At 41.5% G+C, this 18,610-nt stretch overlaps 1 protein-coding gene across 2 annotated transcripts in view; it reads left to right on the top strand.

Moving 5' to 3' along the window:
• The first annotated feature begins 2,882 nt into the window (after positions 1–2,882).
• Positions 2,883–18,610, top strand: part of ZNF148 (zinc finger protein 148) — a 130,391-nt gene continuing 114,663 nt past the window's right edge. For both annotated transcript variants that reach the window (XM_066347935.1, XM_066347934.1), the window contains exon 1: positions 2,883–3,072. The gene's annotated coding sequence lies outside the window, so the exon portion shown is untranslated. The remainder of the gene's footprint in view (positions 3,073–18,610) is intronic.

The raw sequence follows: 18,610 nt of genomic DNA, 5'->3' as shown, positions 1-18,610 counted from the left end.
TTTTATTTTGTTTTGCTTTATTACACTTCATAGCTGTTGAATTTTTTATGAATTGAATGCAAGACCCTTCAGCAAAAATATTAAGACTAGCTTTACTGTGATCCTCACTTGATTGCAGTGGTCCGGAATCTAATCCACAACCTTTCAGGTATGCCTGTACACAAATGTTCATGGAAGTGCAATTTGTAATAGCAAAAACATCAGAAACCACCCCCAATGGACCTCACCTGGGGAATGGTTCAGCAAACCCTGGTATATCCATACAATGGAATACTACTTGGCAATAAAAAGGAACGAATGTTTGATCCAGGCAACAACCTGGATGCAGCCCAAGGGCATTATGTTTAAGTAAAAACATCAATCTCAAAAGGTTACATGCTGTATAATTCCATTTATATAACATTCTCAAAACGACAAAACTATACGATAGGAAACAGAGTAGAGATTGCTAGGGTTCAGGAGTAGGTAACAGAGTAGAGATTAAGAGGGGACAGGATGGGAAGGTGGATTTTGAATACAAAAAGGTAGCATGAAAAGTTCTTTTGTGGTGATGGAACAGTTCTGTATTGTGGCTGTAGTGGTCACATGAATCTAAACATAGAATAAAATTGCATATACACACGAATGAAGCTTTTTAATCAATGGTAAAAACAGCCTGACCTGTGGTGGCACAGTGGGTAAAGCATGAACTCGAATGCTAGTTCAAAACGCTGGGCTTGCCCAGTCAAGGCACATAAGAGAAGCTACTACTAGGAGTTGATGCTTGCTACTCCTCCCCCCACCTCTCTTTCTCTCTTCTCTCTAAAGATCAATAAAAAAATATAAAAAAAAAAGTAAAAACAAAGTGTTTTGTAGTCTAATTGACCATTGTCAATTTCTTGGCTTTAATGTCTTAATAAAATTTTTCCCATTGGGGAAAGTTGGAAAGTTGCGTGAAGGGTAAATGGACCCTGTACTACAATGTTTTTGTAACTTCTTGGTAGTTTATAATTATTTTAGAATAAAACTTTTTTAAAAAGTAAAGTAGGATAAAAAAAAAGTAGGATGAATACCTAAGGCTAGTATTTGGGGAGGTGAGCAAGAGGAGGATGGAGAGGCAAACTGGGGTGAAAAATATCTGTAGAAGTCTAATCTACAAAAGGCTTAAACTTGCTCCTCCTCCTCACTTCTGCTATTACTACCTCTATAGAGTTCATTATTCTGCTCATATTAACAGTTGTTTCTCTACTGTTTGTTAGTTATGGAGCTGAGCAGAGAACTAGATCTATTCCTAAAGGCAAATCAATCAATCTTAGCCCACTGGGTATAATCTCTAGGCCTTCAATCCTTTTCAGTTATTAGTTTTCCTGTTACCTAATATTCAGAGTCTGCTTCTTTGCTGCCAGAGGTGCTTTTCATTTGAACATCTGAATTTGATGCTATTGCAGATGCTAGAAGTTGCCAGAAGGCTGTCCTCCAGAGAACTCTCTTGCTGTAGCTTGAATCACTGTTTTGTTGCAATTAGCATTTAGAATATGCACTGTCATCTTATTAAAATATATATTTTTTAATGGCGAAAGCACAAGGAGAGTTGATTGTGGAGCTGTGGCTTATCATTGCTCTTCTTAGTTACCTGTGTCTAAATTAAGTTGAACCTCTGGGCCCCTGCTATTTCTAAACAGGCAACACGATTTAGTAAGGCTAGTGCCTGAGGGTACATTAACCTTGCAGACACTAATCTAATTCAGTACCATCACAAGTGCATAATGCCTGAGTTTGGAATTTCGCCAAAAAGCACTATTCAAATGAACACTCAGTTGGCAAGGGGTGAGAAGGTGGGTGTGGACCAGGAAAGAACTCCAGAAATGGTTACATAGACATTTTAATTCTTTTCCTTTCCAGCTCCCCTCAGAGGTTATGTTTAAGCATTGCAAAGACACTAAAGAATCTTCAGACTATTATGAAGAAACAGTAATGAAGGTGTTTCTTCCCATGGGAAGTTGCTGATGCTCATAATCACTCAACATTCACTGAACACCTTTTATGTCACATGGCTGACCTTGTGTTAGAGTGGGGACAGAAAGATGAGAAATTGTAAACCATCCAGTATGCATAAGTACCTCAGGGTCCTAATGTTAGTTCAATGAAGGCACCATTAAGGAGGTCACAATTTGGCTTAGATCACTTAAAGGGCTTCCAAGAGATGAGATATAATTGTCCAATTCTAGCATTACACAGATCATTACCAAATCTTTGCCATATAGACCGAGAAGTTTTGGGCCCCAGGGCCCCATCTCTTTATCTTTCTTAATGCTCACACCCTGCCTCCCAGTTTGCTGACACTAATGGGGTTTGTTGGCTTCAAGGACGTAGGGCTGCCGCTTCCGGAATAGGTGGCAAGTGGGGTGGTGGAGGCCAACGACTGGAGGTGGCAGGAGAGGCTAGGTGAGAAAGCGAAAACCAAAACGCCAAGAAATTCTGGCAGATAACCTTTCACCTATTTCCCCTCCCCTTCCTTTCCCCCCCGGCCTGAAACACACTTGACCCCCGAATCCTCCACTTCTCAGCCCGCTAAAGCTGATTACGGCCGGAGGCGGACCTCCACTCAAAGAGATCTACACAGTTTCGATCTTTTTCAAACCACTATCTTCGCAGGCCCATCCCGGGGGACCCACAGCTCGGTGCCAGCTCCCCGGCCACGCTGGGCTGGTGACACGCAGGCGCCGGAATGGAAGCCACGCGCTGAGTCTTCCCAGCTTGGTCTCGGGGCCAGAGAGAGCTGGCGCAGCACAGCGGTTCCCAAGTGCGGGGCTTCCCATAATCCACCGCGCCGGCAGTGGCGGCGACCACGGCGGCGCTCTAGCCGCGGCATGTCTGCGTCTCCACTGCTCTGGGAGGAGGAAGAGAAGGAGGAAGAGGAGGAGGAGGAGGAGGGGGAGGAAGAGGAGAAAGGCGCAGGGGTGGGAGCAGTTGCCGAAGCTGCTACAGCAAAAGTTCTCCCCCCTCCCCCTTCCCCTCTTCTCAAGGTCCCTCGAAAGGTTGGAGCTGCTGCCGTCTGCAGTCGGTGACCGCGCGACTGGGCGCCCGCCCGCGGTAAAGCGCTCGGCCTCGCAGGCCCGGGCCCGGGGGAGGGCGGGGGAGGGGGAGGGGGCGGCGCGCGGGGGGAGCGCGCGGCGGTAATGGCCTGACCCCTGGGGGGAGCGAGCCGTGGCCTGGCGGGGGTGGCCAGGGGACCGGCTGAGGCCGGGGGAAGCGCTGGAGCAGGCTGGGGGACGGGAGGAAGCAGGGCGCGGACGGTGGGTTGGGGGGTTGAGAAAGCATAATGACGGGGGTGGCAGAGACTAGAAGGCGGCCTCCGAGGCCTGAAGGGGGTGTCAGAGGTAGGGTAGAAGGCGGAATGTTTGCAGGGGGAGGCCAGAGGGTGCTCTGTGTGGGTATGAAAAGGCTAGGGAGACACCAGGTCTCTGTCCACCGTGCCTGGTGCAGTGCTTTATGCACCACAGGCCTCAGTCACTGTTGCTGCATGAGTGTTCTTTGGGAAAAGGGAAGGGCAAGGGTTGGAGAATCCTTGCAGGAAACCCAGTGGGAGTGTGTTCAAGGAGAGAGGCCGGGGTCGGTGGGTGGGTGGGGATGTAGAATGCCGGATAGGTGGAGGAATGCCGGGGGTGGCGGTGGAGGAGTCTTGAGAATTCGGGGGGGGGGGGGGAGTATTCATTGTGCAGCTATATTAGAGTATTTCGTTATGGAAATCACTGAAGCATTTCTAAGGAAAGGGAAGAAGGAATATAGAGTTTCCGTGAATAGAAAGAATAGCGTTTGAAGCAAGAGGGAGTACTAAATATTAGAGAATATGAAGAGAACGGATGATAGAATAGACAGATATAGTGGAATTAATAAGTATTGGCCCAAGGACTAAAGAGTTATTCCAGATGGGCCAGGATGGCCTAGTTCCGAACCTGTTTGGGCTCTTCTGTAGATGACATCTGGTAAGTGTGGGTCCCGGCAGTGGTTGGGGTCACCCAGAATTAGATGTTGGTTTGTAGTTTGGTCTGAGCTATTTTAGACCTGCACCAGTGAATCTCACGAATCTCTGGAACAGATCTTAAGAAAACACCTGGCCCACAGGTATTTTCTAGGCCATGGTGTTTGGATTTTAGTAAATTTGAAGTATTAATCACTTACCAGCGGCTGGATGAACACTATCCTGGCAAATGCTGGAATGGAAATTAGCTTGACTTGGCGGTTTTCTTCTTCATTGCCTGGCTTAACTGGTCCAAGAGAACTGGTGCCATATTATTTAGCATGGACTGCAGGACACAGGGTTATAATTGATGGTGGGGGGATTCCATGCATGGTGGCCCTTTGAGCCTCTTTTTAGCTTGAATTAGTGTAATTGACTGGATTGGTTCAGTAACTTTGGGGCTGATGGGAGACCTTTTGTCATTCACAGTTCCTAGTGGTATTGAAGAAAAGTGCATCAGCCCACAGAGTGTGGGCCAGCAGAATGGAGGATCTAGAATATCTGTTTTGGTCTTAGGTTGCAAGGTCAGGACTGGTTGCTTTAAGGTCTCCAGGAACCTGAAGAGACTGGATGATTCTAAATCCAGGTTGGAGGGAGTAGCATTTTTATATCAGGAAATGAACCGAGGCATATTGGATTTGCTGAGTTCATACCAGACCTGATTTCAAGAGGGAATTCTGAATAAACTTTTAAAGTTTTATTCACCTTTTGAATCAGCTTTATTCCCCTGAAAATTGGTAATTAAGAAAGACTTGTATACACATTACATTATAATATTAATTCAGCTGAGGAGAGGGTAGTATGAAAAATCCTTTTATGGAAGTAGAGGGTAGAGGGACTAATGGGGAAGATGGAAAGAAATTTGGGAGAGGGATGGAAAAATTTAAGTATTCATTTAAAAACTATTTCTAAAGGAGGGTGATAATTTAGCATTAGAGTGGAGAGGGGCTTTTATTAAAATTTTCTTACACAAGTAATCGAGTTTTTTTTTTAATTTGGAAAACTATGTCAGTACATTACATATTGCTGTCAGATGCCTCAGTCATTTTGACATAATGACATTTTTATTGTCATTATGGTATGAGAGGGTCTGTTTTCTTTCCCCTCACTGGCACTGTATATTATCATTTAAAAAAGATTTTTGTAATTTTATGTACATAAATATAGTATGTCATTGTTTTTCTCTACCCTTTTTAAATTATATAAAATAATACATGTACATAATTTAAAAATAAAGTTGTATTAAGGAAACTTATAATGAAGAGCAATAGCCCCTCTCACTTGTTCAATTGCAGTTCCACTTTCCAGAGTCTAACACTTTTTTTTATTTTTTATTTATTTTTTTGTATTTTTCTGAAGCTGGAAACGGGGAGGCAGTCAGACAGACTCCCGCATGTGCCGGACCGGGATCCACCCGGCACGCCCACCAGGGGCTACGCTCTGCCCACTAGGGGGCGATGCTCTGCCCATCCTGGGCGTCGCCATGTTGCGACCAGAGCCACTCTAGCGCCTGGGGCAGAGGCCAAGGAGCCATCCCCAGCGCCCGGGCCATCTTTTGCTCCAATGGAGCCTCAGCTGCGGGAGGGGAAGAGAGAGACAGAGAGGAAGGAGAGGGGGAGGGGTGGAGAAGCAGATGGGCGCTTCTCCTGTGTGCCCTGGCCGGGATTTGAACCCGGGACTCCTGCACGCCAGGCCGACGCTCTACCACTGAGCCAACCGGCCAGGGCCCAGAGTCTAATACTTTTAAGCATTGATTTTTGTAGTTCTTATCATGCTTTTCTCAAGGTCCAAAAGTAATTTGCATGTACTCTTATTTCTTGATTGATTAAAATGACATTATGAAGTAGTCCAAAGACGTCTTAATATGAATGGAGGGCATTTGTGTCACTGTCATTACTGTTTCCCCTTCCTGCTTCTCCTTTCGAACCTTTGGTAATTATTATTTTAACTTTTTTATTCTGTGTTTTTATATCTTTAATATGCTTAAAGAGAGCATTTAAAATTAGACTGGAAATATTAGGTGAGATGATAAAGGGAAGTGTGATGGTTGGACCTATAAGAAAGAGTAGTTGTAGAAACAAACAGCATCTTTGCAGCATAAGGGTTGCTGGTTAGAGATGAGGAGGAGTTGCCTGGCAGTGATAGTTCATCTTGGAATAAGTTTCCAGGTCAACTGTGCAGTAGTATTCTTTGACAGTCCTGGAAAGTTTTAGTGTGGGGAATCTGGAAATGGATTAAAATGACCCTTAATTGTTCTTTCCGGGCTTCTATGGCAGTTCTTGCGTTTTCAGAAAGGAAGGATCTGTGAGGATTGGATGTGTTTCATTTTTGTAAAGGGATGGATGGGAAAATATGGTAAGACGGGGGAGGAAGATGAGGGAAAGGGTATGAAGAAAGTAGTGGTAATTTTGTTGGAGGGTGTAGAAAAGATAAAGAATTCTGAGGACGTTTAGATATATATATATAGTTGATGTGAAGGAGATTTAAATTACAGTGGTGAGCCTGAGATTTGTGGAAATAATAAGGAAATTAGCATATTTCAACCATGACTGTTGCAGATATAGTGGAAAAAGGTATGTTGCTTGTATGTCAGGACAGATTTATAAATTACTGGGTTTTGGAATTTGTATTTGAGATGCAACATTACTAAGTCAGTATGACTAAGATTGGGAGAATAGAAAGATCTTGTTCCCATTTTAGGAAGTCTTTGTTTAAGTACCTACCTCTTGAGATATTTTTTATTCTGAATAAAAACAGTATTCACTTATAGATTATATACTGCTAAATCTTGCTTTTGCTTATGGGAATTATTCTCTTTTTGTTTAGCAAATAGCGTAGATTGTACTAGATTGTAACCTGCACTGGAACTGAGACTTTATTTAAACTCTGGGGACACTCACAACAGCTTGATTCTTAAGTGCTTAATAAAATACCTGTTGAATAACTGATAAAAAGTAGTGTTCACTGCCTGACCAGGCGGTGGCGCAGTGGATAGAGCGTTCGACTGGGATGTGGAAGACCCAGGTTTGAGACTCCGAGGTCACCAGCTTGAGCCTAAGGTCGCTGGCTTGAGCAAGGGGTTACTCGGTGTGCTGTAGTGCCCCTTTCAAGGCTCAAGGCACATATGAGAAATCAATCAATGAACAACTAAGGAACTACAAGGAAGAATTGATGTTTCTTATCTCTCTCCCTTCCTGTTTGTTTGTCTCTATGTGTCCCTCTCTCTGACTCTCTCTGTCCCACAAGAAAAAAAGTGTTCACTGTTTTAGTGATAATAGTGGGATCGTATGGAATTGCTGAGCACTCTGGGGGCATTACACATAAAATTTGTGTGTGTGTGAGTGTGTGTGTATGTGAGAGAGAGAGAGAGAGAGAAGAACAAAAGGATATCCTACTGGGGAAGGCCTTTAGATTTAAGGAAAGAACACAGAATGTATTAGAATGGAACTGGAACAATCCTGCAGAAACATTGAAGGGATGGGACCAAAGGTTCTAGTCTAATCTGAGTAAATCTGGAGCTGGGGGCTGGTTTAATTTGGATTTCCTTACTTTCCGCCCAAATGACTGCTTAGAGATCTTTAGCTGTTTTAAGAATCTGATTTAATTCATTTTTAAGATAATAAAAAAGAGATGAAATTTCTTCCCTCAAGGAATTTATAATACTTATATTTTTTTAAGGAGAGAAAGACAATTTGAATTAATTCAGTAACAGTGTAAGATTTCAGAAAATTGATTTTTTTTTCCCATTGTGGGGCAGGGGGGAGGTGAGAAGCATAAGCTCATAGATGTATCACTTTAGTTGTTCATTGATTGCTTCTCATATGTGCCTTGATCCAGGAGCTCCAGCCAAGCCAGTGACCCCTTGCTCAAGCCAGCCACCTTGGGTTTCAAACCAGCGTCTCAGGATCATGTTGATGATCCCATGTTCAAGCAGGAAGCCTGCACTCAAGCCAGTGACCTCGGCACTTTGAACCTGGGTCCTCAGCATCCAGGTTGATGCTCTATCCACTGTGCCACCACTCATCAGGCCAGAAAATGGATATATATATATTTTTTTTTTTTTTGAGAGGAGGGGAGACAATGAGACAGATTACTGCACATGCACCAACCGGGATGCATGAATTAACTGAGCTATGATCCATGAATTAACCTGAGGCGCACACTTAGACCAACTGAGCTATCAGCACCCGCCTGTGCCCGGGCTGATGCTCCAATGAACAATTGAGCCACTGGCTGAGGGAGGGGAGCAGAGAGAGAAGGGGGAAAGGGAGGGAGAGAGAAGCAGGTGGCTGCTTCTCTTGTGTGCCCTGACGGGGAATTGAACCCAGGACATCCAGATGCCAGGCTGCTGCTCTGTCCACTGAGCCAAATGGCCAGGGCTGAAAATTGATTTTTAAAAACAAATATCAAAAGTACACCTTTGATGAGAATTTTTGAATTTTGGTAGTCATTTTCAGAGTAGTATTCAGAACTTTTTTGGAACAGCTTTTCTGAGTTACCTCCTGAGCCTCTTAGCACATTTTATACAATTGACTTATTTATTGAGTACCTGGTCCCTATCTTCTAGGAGTTCATAATCCCTCCAGGATGGCACAGTTACAAATAATACAGGGCATACTGTTATTATGAATAGTTCACTGGTGCTTGAGCAAGGGGTCAATGGCTCAGCTGAAGCCCCCTGGTCGAGGCATGTATGAAAAAGCAGTCAATGAACAACTAAAGTGCTGTAACTACCAGCTGATGCTTCCCTTCCTGTCTGTCTGTCCCTCCTTCTCTCTCTCTCTTTAAAAAAATATCACTGGTGACAAATCTTTTCATAGTTTGAAAAATTGATTTTTAGAAATGCTGAAGATCTACTAATATCAAGTAGAGTGAATAAAGAATAATTTTGCTTTAAATTCACTGAGTCACAGAAATGGGAGGTTTTTTTTTTTGGTTGACTTATTAACTGACTTTGGAAAACAGTCCTAAAGAGGAAGTTGGAAATATTTTGAACATTAGTGACGGGTTCACATGTAGTTTGTTAGGCACTAGAAGAATGTTGATTAAATGCATCAGATGGGCTGTGGCCGGGTAACGCAGTTGGTTAGAGCATTGTCCTGACTTGCCAAGGTTGTAGGTTCGATCCCTGGTCAGGGCACATGCAAGAATCAACCAATGAATGAGTGAAACAACAAATTGATGTTCTCTTTTACCCTCCTCTTCTTTCTCTTTCTTAAAAAAATCATTAAATAAAATTAAATACATCACATGGTTGGATGAATGAAGTGAATAAATGAGTGAGTAGTAAGTAGCCTCCCAAGATAAATATTTTAAAGAGGACCTCACTGATTTTAATATGTAAATAAATTCTTGGTATGCTTATTAATAGTTTCATTACTGTGAACAAGATAGTTTATGATTAAGTTCCCAAATGAGTTTTACAGACAGTAAATGATTCAGGAGTTCAGAGAATGGAGAAATGAATACTGGTTATGGTTTGGGGAAAGGATTTCAGGGGTCCCCAAACTTTTAACACAGGAGGCCAGGTCACTGTCCCTCAGACCGTTGGAGGGCCGCCACATAGAGTGCTCCTCTCACTGACCACCAATGAAAGTGGTGCCCCTTCTGGAAGTGCGGCTGGGGTGTGTGTGGGGGGGTGGGGGGCCGATAAATGGCCTCAGGGGGCCGCATGAGGCCTGCATAGATATTTGAAAAGATTCCTTAGGGATCTCCAGAGGGTAACAGAATTGCTCCAAATTTCTCTTGCAGCCTTAGAATGAACTTAGAGTCCTGATCTATTTTTGTCTGAATGCTTTCTGCCTATTTCATTTTAGCTACTTCTGGTTTGTTCCTTTTCAAGTCCACCTTTGCTGGATAGATTTTGAGCGCTCTGAAACAACTGTGAGGGCGGATCTATTTCCATTTATGTACAGTGTAACTTAATTTTTCCTTCTTTGAGCCTGTACCCTGCAAATTATTTGGTTTCGTGAGTGATGAGCCTGATTCAACTTGGCTCTGTTATTCTAGCATTTTCCTGCATGCTTTTCTCAATGCTGCTTCCTGAATTACAGAGTAGAATAGATAAGAGAATTGAGGGCATATGTCCAGTAAACACATGCCCAGTGAATACATGAATGAATGAGAAAGTATCTGAGATAATTTAGAAGATCTAAATTATATGTTTTCTGTTTGTTTCAATTTATTTATTCATAATCAGTCTTTCTACAAAGGATTTTTTTTTAAATTTTATTTATTTATTTTTTACAGAGACAGAGAGTGAGTCAGAGAGAGGGATAGACAGGGACAGACAGACAGTAACAGAGAGAGATGAGAAGCATCAATCATTAGTTTTTCATTGCGCGTTGCAACACCTTAGTTGTTCATTGATTGCTTTCTCACATGTGCCTTGACCACGGGCCTTCAGCAGGCTGAGCAACCCCTTGCTGGAGCCAGCAACCTTGGGTCCAAGCTGGTGAGCCTCGCTCAAACCAGATGAGCCCACACTCAAGCTGGCGAGCTCGGGGGTCTCGAACCTGGGTCCTTCCGCATCCCAGTCCGACGCTCTATCCACTGCGCCACCACCAGGTCAGGCTCTACAAAGGATTTGATGGGGCTGATAAATATGCAGGGTAGGCAAAAGTAGGATAAATTGCCGGCTGTACAGAATAATAATAAGACATAATACAAATAAGTAGTATGATAATAAATAGTACAGGAATACATTTTTGTGTACTCATAACTAAATTTACTTTTGCCCACCTCTGTATATACATGAATTGAAAAGTCTCTAAATAAATGAAAGAAAAATCTGTTTGACTATAAGATCTATCACTATGGATGTTAGAAAACTAGGAATAAAGTGAAAGATAAGCATAAAGAGAAGGAGAGGTGTTATCTGATAGAAAGTATGATTCTGAAAGAAGAAAAACAATATATGACAGGTTATGTTTAGAGGAAATCCAAGAGAAGATTGAAGGTAAAGAGAATTATTTGAAATTGCTATTTTGAGGAGGAAGATGGTAAGACTATTTAAAGGATAACAGAAGTCAGAATATAGTAGAAATACTGTTGCTTTATAACAGATTTCAGAAAATAATGGGACAGGTTTTTTTAATCCACAGATAATGCATATTTGTTAAATGCAGTAGCATTGTTGGATGCAGTCAGGAATAATCATTTGGGATTTATATTCAAACAGGGAGCTGAACTTGTGTACAGAAATGATGTTACTATGAAAACAAATGTGTCATAAAAAATACCGAATGTTACTGAAGTTAAAAGGGAATAAAAAACATTTGACTAAGGGAAAACCTGGGACAGCATTTAGTGGCATGAAAGTGGTATTTTTAGCTGGTCTTGGAAAGGATGGATAGGATCCTGACTGGCAGAAATTACTGGAAAGAGCATTCCAGTCTGGGGGATTAGCAAAATCAAAGGTTTGGAGGTGAGGGGCCAAGTACATATGGATAATAGGTTTACTTTTCTTACTATGACCTACAGCAGGGGTCCCCAAACTTTTTACACTGGGGGCCAGTTTACTGTCCTTCAGACCATTGGAGGGCGGGACTATAAAAAAAGCCTATGAACAAATCCCTATGCACACTGCACATATCTTATTTTAAAGTAAAAAAACAAAACGGGAACAAATACAATATTTAAAATAAAGAACAAGTAAATTTAAATCAACAAACTGACCAGTATTTCAATGGGAACTATGCTCCTCTCACTGACCACCAATGAAAGAGGTGCCCCTTCCGGAAGTGCGGTGGGGGCCGGATAAATGGCCTCAGGGGGCCGCAGTTTGGGGATCCCTGACCTACAGTAAGAAATACATGTTACATCTTCACCTGATATGTGCATGCATGAATGTTTGTATGTATGTATGTATAAAACAAAAAGTTTCAATAACAATAACAGTCCTTACCATGTTGGATGTACTCATATTTTCTATTCTGGTTGGTTAAAAATAAAAAAAGATGCTGTCTCTCATTAAACTGATTTCAGGACTAAGTAAGTACAGTAATTGATCACTGCCTATAGGGTGGAGCATAAAGTTCATGAATAAGGCATAAAATGATCTAAGGTAGGAAGAGAGTTATTTGGGGTTGGATAGAAAATGGATGGCCTTGAAAGTTGAGATAAGATAAATTGTTTGTTTCAGATATGATGTAATGTTGTGCTTAGTAAACAAACAGAAGCTGGGTTTTAGTATTGGCCCTTCTGTTTACCCATGCTATGATTATGGAGAGAGTACTTCTTTTCTGAGACTCAGTTTTCTCATCAGGAAATTGATAATCATAATACCTTCTGGCAAGGATTTGAGGATTAAAGCATGTTAACATATCATTAAAGTATAGCTATTGAACTTTTTTGAGGGTTGAATCAAGGACTGTATATTAGATGACTTAATTTGACAATAGCTATACCATACAAGATAGGTTGGGGGCAGTGTGGTGGTAGAGAAGCTTAGTTAGAGGCTACTGGAGAAACGAAGGAGAACTCAAATTAGTTTGATAAAAGCAGGATTAGAAATGAGTGGGATGTGATTGGATGGAAAGGAGAGGGGAAGGTGATTGGAAACTTAGAGTTGTGGAAAGATTCAAAAGGCAAGGCAGCAGCTAAAATTGGATTACATTTTTGGATAATTTAGTAGGGTACATTTGAGCAGATAGTTATTGCATATAGTTGGTCCTCAATTTGTTGAATGATTAAATATATAAATAGTAATAAATTGTGACTGGAGACAGTAATGGATGAGTTTGAGAAAGTGAGGTTAGATTGAAGGGTGCGTTTGATGGACTGCAGAATTGATTCAGGGAATTTGTTTTAAAGATTTTATTCATTTTGGGGGGGGGTAGAGAGAGAGAAGAGGGAGGAGCAGGAAGCATCAACTCCTATATGTGCCTTGACCAGGCAAGCCCAGGGTTTCGAACCAGAGACCTCAGCATTCCAGGTCGACGCTTTATCCACTGTGCCACCACAGGTCAGGCTCATTCAAGCAGTATTTTTATATACTTAAAATGTGTGCAAGATTTTGTGGACTTAGTGATGGATACATGTTTATATATAATACAGTTCATGTTCTTTTTAAAAAAAAATTTTTTTAATAAAGATTTTATTTACTCCTTATAGAGAGGGAGGAGAGAGAGAGAGAGAGAGGGAGAAGGGGGGAGGAGCAGAAAGCATTAACTCCCATATGTGCCTTGACTGGCAAACCCAGGGTTTTGAACCGGCAACCTCAGCATTTCCAGGTTGACGCTTTATCCACTGCGCCACCACAGGTCAGGCCAGTTCATGTTCTTTAGGAGTTTAATCAGGGACAGAAATGTGTACATATCTGTATGACAGATACTGTGACAGGTTCAAAACTTTGTGGAGGAATTGATGTGTAGCTTAGACCTAGAAGGATAAATAGGATTATAGTAGCCAGTATGGTGAGAGTTGGCAATCCCAGAAGAGGGAGTCAATATGAGTGACAGTGAGAAAAGTTCTGGATATGTTTAGGGATTGGTGGTCTATATTAGCTGGAATTTAGGGTTCATGTTGACATATGGAGGGAAATAAAGCTGTAAAATAGTTAAATTTCCAAAACTCCAGACTAAACTGGTTTTAAAAATATTTTAACTTGACTCATTATGCATTGGGGAACCATTCATGATTTTTGAGTGGGGAAGTCAGGTGTGTTTAAGAATGCTATTGTGGTGATTTTCTTTTTTTTTGCAATGGAGAGAATCTAGTGACTAGGAGACATAGTTAGAAGGCTATGACAAAAGTGTGAAGTGTATATTGTCTGACCTCTGGTGGTGTAGTGGATAGAGCAATACTTTGGGCTTGCCCAGTCAAGGCATATACGAGAAGCAACAAATTAATGCTTCCCATTTCTACCCCACCACCTCTCCTATCTCTAAAATCTAAAAAAAAAAAAAGAAAGAAAAAAGAAAAAGTGGTCTAAAGTATTGAGAGTCTGAGTTGGAATGGTGGCAGTGGGAATAAAAGGAAAGGGATAGATAATGAAAAAATACTTCAGCCTGACCAGGCGGTGGCGCAGTGGATGGAGCGTCAGACTGGGATGTGGAGGACCCAGGTTCGAGACCCCGAGGTCGCCTGCTTGAGCGCGGGCTCATCTGGTTTGAACAGAGCTCACCAGCTTGGACCCAGGGTCACTGGCTTGGGCAGGGGTTGCTCGGTCTGCTGGAGGCCCATGGTCAGGGCACGTGAGAGGGCAGTCGATGGGCAACTAAGGTGTCGCAATGCACAATGGAAGACTAATGATTGATGCTTCTCATCTCCGATCCTGTCTGTCTGTCCCTGTCTATCCCTCACTCTGACTCTCTCTGTCTCTGTAAAAGAATAAAATTAAAAAAATAAAATAAAAACAAAAAAGAAAAGAAAAAATACTTCAAAGGAAGAATTGGAAGATTTGACGGCAAATGGGCTTTTGGGTAATAGAGGAGAAAAATTGAACAAGAAAAGTTATGGGAAATTCTGGGGCTTTTAACATGGGTGACTGTGAGAATGGTGGTTCCATTAACAGAAATTATTGGATCTTTTAGCAGAACTATTTTGGTGGGAAAGAATGGCTACTTTAGTTTTAAGACACATTGACCAATCTGTAAAACACCAGTGGATGTATCCAAGGGGAATTATCTAGCTAGAATTAAAAATACTGGATTCAGCTGAGGAAAGAGGTCTAATAGAGATTTGGGAATATGTACATTGAGTTGATAATTAAAACTACTAATTCTGGATTTGGTAGGGTGCTGATGGCTGTGAAATTATTTGGACTGATAATTGAGGTGTTAATTGAAGCAATAATTGAAGAATCTAGTTAAAAAGAAACCATTATATTTTAATTCCTCAGGAATAAATTAGATTAGCAGAGGGTGATGGTTTGAAGACTATTTTGGGGAGCTGGGGATAAGATAACCATATGAAAAATGGAAATGTAGAAGCAATGGTAAGAGATGAGATCGTGAGGAGGGGGAGAGAATTACAGAAAGCTCCAGGATGTAACTCGGGAAAATATCTGCTATTTGGGCTAAGAAGAGGATTAATAGTCATTGGAGACAGAAGAAGCAACTAGAGAGACCAGAGTAGAAAAATGTGGTACAGTGACATAACCCAAAGGTAGTTCAAGTGTCATTGCCAAAGAGAGAGTAAGAACTCGGTGGTGGGTCGTAGGATTTGGCATATGGATTTTTAAAATTTTTACTTTTTGGTCGCTAAGAGAACAATTCAGAGGCCAGAGTGCAAGGGGGTAAAGGACTGAATGGATTGGGTTAATATGGAAGCATTGACTGTAGGAGTTGTGTTACGTTTATTTTAAGAAGGAGGAACAATTATTTTTCCAAAACTGGAGTCAAGAAGTAACAAGTGGATGAAGATGCAGAATTTTAAAAGCTGTAAAGAGGATTTGATTATAGGTGGAAAAGGTGTGATATGAGGGAATTTCATGAAATAGATTATTTGATGGGATTATGTGTTTAAAAACAAAAATTTGGGTTAATCAATGAGATGAATTGTATTTAGAATATATCATTTGGTCGCTAAATGATTTATTTCATAGCTTTCTGGTGGCACTTAACTAAACCCAGTGGATGTGTGTGGAGAAAACAGATTAAAGATGGTCTATCATTAGGAGTATCTGTGGTGAATATAATGGAAGGTCATGATATACTGGAAAGGGCAGTATTAAAATGGCTGATGGACAGATTTAAATTTTGTAGGAAGACAAGTGAAGCTAAAAGGAGGTGAAGAGCAGGCCTCGAACTAGAAAAAAGTAGTTGTAGTTCAAAAAAGAAAGAGTTTCTGAAGTTACAGTTCTAGTGGTACAGCACTTCTAATAGATGCCCTCTTTTCAGTGTATTTGTGTGGGTGGAGGACAGAAGAAGGTTTTAGGAGACCAGGAAGGTCAGGGTGTAGAAAGTTCTTCAGCATTGTTTTTGAAGTCACTGAGAATAATGGCTGAATCTGGGACAAAGAAAAGAAGAATTGAAATCTTTGGGGAAGGAAGGTGGGGAGGGTTATTGTGGAGCTTGGTGATGTTGCAGATGGAATGGTTTTAAGTGAGTAATGTGAGCTGTGAAGAGATTTTTTTTTTTTTAATTTTTTTAAGACTTTATTCATTTTAGAAAGGAGAGAGAGAGAGAGAGAGAAAGGGGGAGCAGGAAGCTATCAACTCCCATATGTGCTTTGACCAGGCAAGCCCAGGGTTTTGAACTGGTGACCTCAGCATTCCAGGTCAATGCTTTATTCACTGCGCCACCGCAGGTCAGGCAAAGAGATTCTTTCTTTCTTTCTTTCTTTCTTTCTTTCTTTCTTTCTTTCTTTCTTTCTTTCTTTCTTTCTTTCTTTCTTTCTCTTTCTTTCTTTTTCTTTCTTTCTTTCTTTCTTTTCTTTCTTTCTTCTTTCATTTTTGTATTTTTCTGAAGCTGGAAACAGGGAGGTAGTCAGACAGACTCCTGCATGTGCCTGACCGGGATCCACCCGGCGCGCCCACCAGGGGGCGATGCTTTGCCCATCTGGGGCGTCGCTCTGTCGCGACTAGAGCCACTCTAGCGCCTGGGGCAGAGGCCAAGGAGCCATCCCCAGCGCCCGGGCCATCTTTGCTCCAATGGAGCCTTGGCTGTGGGAGGGGAAGAGAGAGACAGAGAGGAAGGAGAGGGGGAGGGGTGGAGAAGCAGATGGGCGCTTCTCCTGTGTGCCCTGGCCGGGAATCGAACCCGGGACCTTCGCACGCCAGGCCGACGCTCTACCACTGAGCCAACCAGCCAGGGCCCAGGCAAAGAGATTTTTTAGTGGTTGAGAACAGTGGGAGTGTCCCTGGGGAACATGAAGCAGTTGGCCTTTTAACAAACTGAAGGAGTAGGAGAATGGATAGCTAAGCTGTGAGGGAAGAAGGTTGTCCAGGAAAAGCCAAGTTTGAGATAAAATGAGGAGGTGGTCACAACAATCCAGGCAAGAGATGATAGTGATCTGAATTATGGTAGCATTGGAATGGAGATAAATAGATGGATTTGTTACATTCACCAGTTCTTTACATTTGTTTATAAATAAATTATTATTCAGAATCATTGCCGTTCATATGTAATATACTGATACAAATTCAACTGAGAAATTTGTGGATTAGAAATGAGACAAGAAAAAAAAGATGAGGTAAAGATATACAGTACTAATACAAAAGGCAAAAGACCTGGAGTAATTTGTTGACAAAGAATATGGACAAGCTGATAGAAGCTAGTCAGTGGATAATATCAAAATTTATGAGGGGAGTTGACCTGTAAAGGAATAAGAGTAAGGTGAGGAGTGTATATAGCTTATAGCAGAGAAAATAGGGAGAAAACAATGCTACTTAGGAAATAACTAATGCCATGAGCCTGTCTTCTTTGTTGCATATATTAGGACAGTCCTTGCCACCCATGATGTTATAAAGGTGATAGTACATCATGCACAACTGTTTTGAAAATTTTTTATTTATTGATTTGAGAGAGAGAGAGACAAACATCAATTTGTAGTTCCTAACTTATGCATTCATTGGTTGATTCCTGTATGCACTCTGACGGGGAATCAAACCTGCAACTGTGGCTATTGGGATGATGCTCTAGCAACTGAGCTACCAGGCCAGGGCCAAAACTATTTCTTTAAAAAATAGCATAAATGATAGACATATTGAGATTATTTTTAAAAGATTTTATTTATTGATTTTACAGAGAGAGGAGGTGGGGGGAGCAAGAAGTATCAACTTATAGTTGCTTTGCTTAGTTGTTCATTGGTTGTCTGTGGTATGTGCCTTGAACTGGCAACCGCAGCATTCCAGGTTGATGCTTTATCCACTGCGCCACCACAGGCCAGGCACATTGAGATCTTTGATCTTTAGTATTTTTCTTTTCTTTTTTGACTTTAAATGACTTTTATTTTTTTTAGGGTTAAAAGGAGGCAGGTTTGCTCTCCATTCTCATTTCATTAATCACCTGGATGAGTGACTCCCAGTTTTACAGCTCTAAAAAATGCTTTCTTGTCTTATTTCTAGTTATCATTTCTTGAACATCTTTAAAGGAGCTATCTTGCCAATTCCAAAAACAAAATGTGTTTAAAACTGAAACACTGCTGTTCTGCTTTTAAATCTTGAACATTAAAGGGTTTGAGATCTTGGTCATCTTCCATTGGTATTTAAGACCTAGACCAGTTCTCTCATTCTTTGGCTTTTGTCTTTGCTCTCAGACTTTTGTTGGTTAGTTGTAGTAGTATTCATTTATGTCAGACTTTGTCTTCTGTCAACTTTTCCCTTGTACTATCAAAGATTTGACTCTAAAGTGCATACCTAACTGTGATTTTTGAGATTCTCTATCCTTGCTGTGGCCCTGGCAGCTGACATTTCAAACCATGATGGGACCAATGCTGTATGCTTCATTCCCTTTGTATATGTACTATAGTCCTCACATGATTAACTCTTTCAACCTCTGAGGAAAGGATACTTTCTGACCCTCCAGATTTAATAATGAGAGGCCTTTGGGGACTCATAGCTTTGAGAGCCTAAGAGTGCCAAGGGGTATCACTTGGCCCCCAACTCAGTCTTTGCTGTAACCTCCCTGATTTAGTCTAGAATTGTTTTTAGGACCGGCTTCAGAT

This window comes from Saccopteryx leptura, chromosome 8 (assembly GCF_036850995.1).
Source record: "Saccopteryx leptura isolate mSacLep1 chromosome 8, mSacLep1_pri_phased_curated, whole genome shotgun sequence".
Classification (NCBI taxonomy): domain Eukaryota; kingdom Metazoa; phylum Chordata; class Mammalia; order Chiroptera; family Emballonuridae; genus Saccopteryx; species Saccopteryx leptura.
This window is presented reverse-complemented; position numbering and strand designations above follow the sequence as displayed.